General features: G+C 38.3%; 1 long non-coding RNA gene across 1 annotated transcript in view; it reads right to left on the minus strand.

Annotated features, from left to right (window-relative positions):
• Positions 1 to 4817: 4817 nt before the first annotated feature.
• Positions 4818 to 5715, minus strand: part of LOC103598646 — a 2582-nt gene continuing 1684 nt past the window's right edge. Inside the window, exon 2 of the long non-coding RNA XR_551215.1 lies at positions 4818 to 5625. This is a non-coding gene — a long non-coding RNA (uncharacterized LOC103598646). The remainder of the gene's footprint in view (positions 5626 to 5715) is intronic.

Here is a 5715-nt window from a genome sequence, read left to right on the forward strand (position 1 = left end):
CTGAGGCAGGCAGAGCTTGCTACATCCCTCCCCTGGGTCCTGGTGCCTGGGTTCCAATCCCGTCTCCACCACTTACTAGTTACATGGTCTTAGGCAAGGACCTTGACCCTTTCCATACCTTAGCCTCCTCACTGAGATGTGGGAATAGTAAGAGTGCCTGCCCTGTGGGACTGCCAGCAGACAGAAGTTAATCCGTACAGGTCACTTAGAATCTAATGATCTCCTCTCCACTGTTTACTACACGCAGTAAGTAGTCATGTCAGTGCCAGCTTTGATGCTGCTGTTGCTGCCTATTATTCCTTCCACAACCACCCACTCGCTGAGGGACGTGGAGCCTGCACATGGTAAGCATTCAATAACTACCTACTACTGTCATTTTTTACCATGATTTCCAGTGCCAAGCTCAGGACCATCTTCAGAAAACTTCATTAAGCCCAGTTTGAAAGAAGATTTCAGCCACAGGTCATTTAGCTCAACACTGTGGTGCTGGTGTCCTGGAGTATCCACTGTCAAGGATAAAGAGCCATGGTTTGACCTGTGATATATCATGTGATGATGGAGACAGAGATCATGGGTCTAACTCACACTGACCTGGTATACGAGTTCCTGTCACACCCAGGATGCTGACCACCCTACCTTTCCTGCCTGTCCCTGTCTTGTCCATCCTTCCAGACCTGCCCCCACCCCTCCAGGAAGCCCTCTCTGGCTGCTCCAGGCCTGGGATTCCTCCGTGCTGTGAGCTTCTCAGCCTGGCCGTCCACACCTCAGCAATGGGCTTTTTGCTGCCTCCAGAACAAGCCACAAAGCTCTGCAAGGGCAGGACAACAGCTCCCCCACCCCTTGGGTCATTGATATCTTCTGGCACAGGACACCCATAAGGCACTGATTAAATAACTCATTCTTGATGGCTTGACTAATTGTCAGATTGGAGGCTAAGAAGAGTAAAGAGAGCTTAGCAATAAAAAGCCTTAGGGATGTTAGAATCACAAAAAAAATAAATAAATAAAATAAAATAAAATAAAATAAAAAAGGTGTCAAGGAAATTCAATGGGTAAAAGATTTCAACAAATTGCTGCTGGAACAACTGGACCCTCATATGAACAAATAAGTTGAAACAACCCTGGACTCTTCCCTTATATCACAAAAATTATTTCAAAATGGAATACATACCTACATGTAAGAGCTAAAATTATAAAACTTCTAGAGAAAGCATTAGAGAAAATCTTTGTGCACTTGGATAAGGCTAATTTCCTTAGGACACAAAAAGCATGAATCATAAAAGGAAAAAAAAATTATAAATGACCTCAACATTAAATTTTTTTCTCCTCGAATGAAACCATTAAGTGAAAAAGCAAGCTGCAGAATGGGAGAAAAATATTTGCAAAACGTATATGATAAAGGACTTGTATTCAGAATACTCAAAGAATTATAACTCAGTAAGATTGACTCAATGCAAAAAATGGGCAAAATATTTTAATAGACACTCCACCAAAGAAGATATATAAATTTGAAATAAGCTTATGAAAAAGATCTTAACATTACTAGTCATTAGGAAAATACACACTAAAACCACAATGATGCTGTTGGGGGAGGCAGGGGGACGGAAGAATTAAAAAGCCCACAATGACATACTACTAATATCCACCAGAATGCTACAATTAAAATGACTGGTAATACCAAGTACGGCAAGGACTTTCAGCAACTGCAACTCCCATACAATGCCGGTGGGAGCAGAAAATGGTACAGCTTCTTCGGAAACAAGTTGGCAGTTTCTTAGAAACCTAAACATCCACATACCATACAACTCAGTAAACTTACCCCTAGGTATTTATCCAAGATTTTTGAAACCTAAACATCCACATACCATACAACTCAGTAAACTTACCCCTAGGTATTTATCCAAGAGAATTTACTAGGTATTTATCCAAGATTTTTAAGGCTTTGTTTACACTGAAAACTTGTACTTGAATGTTCATAGCAGCTTTATCCGTGATCGCCCTAAACTTGAAACAACCTAAACATCCATCAACTGGTAAGTGGACAAAACCAAACCGTAGTACGTCCATACAATAAAATAGAATATTACTAAGTGATAAAAAGATGAATCTCAAAAGCACGATGATAAATGAAAAGCACCAGACATAGTGACATATTATTGTGTGGTTCCATATATGTGAAAGCCTAGAAATATAAACTGTGACAGAAAGCACTCAGTGGTTGCCAGAGGACAGGGCGAACAGAGGAGATTGACTGTAAAGGGACGTGATGGAACTTTATGGGATGGAAATGTTCTGTATCATGATTGTGGCAACGGTTTCATGACTGTATCCACTTGTCAAAACTCATCTAATTGTACATTTAAAATGGTGAATTTTATCATGTAATTTATACGTCAATAAAACAAAGAAACAATGTGCTTTGGGGCTCCCTTCTCTTTTAAGTTTGTTGATTCTAACTTTGAACTCTCTCTGGGATTGCACTTAGAACTGCAGAATTTTCTCTTGTATTTCCCTGGGCTCGGTTTCTGCTGGTTTCAGGAGTTTCTTGAAATTTCTGCTGAACTAATAATGCCACCTTTTTCTGATTTTCTAACTATGGTAAGAATTACAAAAACAAATCACCAAACCAACAACCCAGACCTTTGGGCATTTAGGACAGGAGACAAAAGCATGTAGTCAGTTTGCCGACTAGTTCCACAGTATATTCTCTCAATGTTTTTAGGAGGCCAAGGCTTTCCTTGAAAATAGAGCAATTATGAGTAATAGGAGTTTGATAACCTTTAGGGGACACACCACTTAAAATAATTCAGTTCTTGTTGGAATCACTTTCAATTCTTTTGGCCAACTGCAAAGTTTTGCTTTTTATTTCTCTCATCCCTGTTAGCACTTAAGCTAGAGGCAATTTTTAACTTTGGATTCTCAAAGTCCTCCAGCTTGCTCAAGTTAACTTGACCTTTAAGATCTAAGTGAAGCTGGATTGAACCCCTGCCCCATCTATGTTTGAAATCCATTGTTTCTCCAAGTCCCCCCAAATATTTGGGGGACTTATTTTTCTTCAACTCACTGGATTCATTTTCTGTATTTGCTAAATTACTTCCTCACTGCATTTAAACTAAGGTGTGAAATCTGCCCCTATCCTTTTTTTTTTTTATACCAAGTCATTATTCCTTCTGGCCATTACCCCAAACCCTTTACTTCCCTAACACCACTAACCCATGGCTGTGTACAGCTGATCTGAAGGGAAAGTTGGGCTCAGCAAGCATCTTAGAGTTGAAAATTAGACATCTGTTTCTTAAAGATCTGGAGGCCATTCACACATTATCTCTTTAACTTAGCTTCTATTGTTTTACTAAGTATCTGGGTGCTTTTTTAGAATTCCATTTCCTCTTCTTAGCACCCCCATCTCTCATTCCTATTTATTTTTTATTCAATTAATGAACTGAATAATTCATTCTTGAATTGGGGTGTTAACAGCTAATTAAATATTGTTTAACGGAGTCTTACCACATATAGTTCACCAATTTTTGAAAAATGGAAATTAAATTGCAAATCTCTTATGATTCTAGTTTTGAAGTTTCAAATAGCCTCAAGATTTGGTATGATTATCTCCACAACTAATCAAGCTTTGTGGTAATTTTACATTTAATACATTATTGTATGTGTTGCTTTGGTACTGAAAATGTTCCTGTTTTGTATAAACTGTTTCCTACTTTCTACTCATGCAGCTGTTGGTATTAGGACAAGGATCAGTCAGGGTCCCAACTGGAAACAGATGACATGCTCAAATTAAAAGATATGCTTTAATTAAAAGATAAATGCTCAAATTAAAAGATAAATCAAGGATATTTACAAAGGGGTTGGCAGGATAGAGGAAACACCAGGTATAATCCAGTAGCAGCAAAACCGTCACCATGCAGAAAAGATACAGAAGGAGAGCTGCTACCAGTCCCCAAAAGGAGAGGTGTATGGGGGAGGTCCTATTGAGAGGAACCTTTGACTGGCTGAAGGATACAGCCAGCCCAAACTCACAGGGAGGGAGTCAGGGGAATAAATACCTTGACCTCTCCTTCCGGTTTCCTCTGATCTCCTAGAGCTCCTCACCGGCTTGACACAATGCAAATCCGGAGAGCAACGGAACTCCCTGATAAGCACAGCTCAGTATTCCTGCAGGAGCAGGGCAGAGCCTGGATGTGGAGGGCAAACAGATGGTATTGGGCGTAGGTTGCTTACTTTAATCAGAATAATTTTCTCTATTAACTATTTTCAGTTAATTAATCAGTACTCTGGTTGCCGGTGACAAAAACTCAACTTGAAGTAGTTTAAACTAAGAAAAGGAGACACTGGAGTAAGGGCAGGGAGGAGCTGATTTTAGGGAAATAATGCTACTGGGGCACATGCTGTTCCTCATCTCTGCACATTGCTTCTTTTTTAACAAAATGGGGACCTGGTCTCCAGCAATACTGAAACGACATCCTTAGAACAGTGTAATCAGACACAAGACGAGACTCTTCCAACTCCAAACAAAGTGTGGAGAAGAACTTTACTATGAGATCTAAATGAAGATTTACATAAATGGGATGGAAGAATAAGTTCAGAATATACCAATTTTTTTTTTGTCCTTTTTGTGACCGGCCGCACCGTGCTCAGCCAGTGAGCACATCGCACCGGCCATCCCTATATAGGATCCGAACCCGCGGCGGGAGCGCTGCTGCGCTCCCAGCGCTGCACTCTCCCAAGTGCGCCACGGGCTCGGCCCTAGAATATACCAAATTTTTAAAAATTAATGAGAAAATATAAATAACTAAAAAGATAAATAGGTGCATTCAATGAGAATTTTTATTTCAATTATCCACAAAACAATATTATAATACTTTATAAAAATATTAAGTTTTAGGCTACCATTATTAAAAAAGTGTTTGTGCCAGGAGGCTGTTTTGCCAACTTCCTTTTTTGGTAAGGGTTAAGTTCCATATTAAGACACTGAAGATGAAAAGCTGTTGAAAAAAAATCTTCAAATGTACAAAGTTTTTTTTTTCTTTTTTTCTGGCAATTTAAAAATACATACAATTTTAAATGAATACACAATGAGTTAGTGTTTTATCCTTACTGTACAATGGTTATTATAAGGAACTACTTCATTCACTTAAAACCTAATGAATACCATCAATTTTTCTGTGCTTAATGTTCTGATCAGAATTAGTATATAAACATACTTTTGTTACCCTTTTTAAAATGCTTACAAAAATTACAATATCATAGTTCACATAAAGACCTTTAAAAATCTCATGTCACGGGTTGTAGACATTAAGGGTAAATAATAACAGCACTCTTCTTAGGAAAAACCCTCGTGGTAAGGAGGGATTCAATGCTAAGCAGGTTACGTAAACAGAAGAAACAACCACGGTTTTTAGTACCAGAACTGTTGCCAACTTGGGTGAAGTTCATTCATCACATTTTAAAATGGTTTGAATTTGAACATATATATCATGGCAAAGAATTTTAAATTTAATGATTAAATCAGGTAATAATAGTTAAAAATTATATCCTAAACATATGGGAACCTAACATAATGCTTGACTTAAAGTGTGAGTATAAAATAGAGTATTTTAAAACAAAAATACCAGATGTTATTTATCAGAGTCAGTGTTTCCTTTGCTAAACACATAAACCAGTAATGCTGCTATTCGAATTCATATTTTGGAATTTCTTTCTGAGT

Source organism: Galeopterus variegatus, unplaced genomic scaffold (genome assembly GCF_000696425.1).
Source record: "Galeopterus variegatus unplaced genomic scaffold, G_variegatus-3.0.2 Scaffold2696, whole genome shotgun sequence".
Classification (NCBI taxonomy): domain Eukaryota; kingdom Metazoa; phylum Chordata; class Mammalia; order Dermoptera; family Cynocephalidae; genus Galeopterus; species Galeopterus variegatus.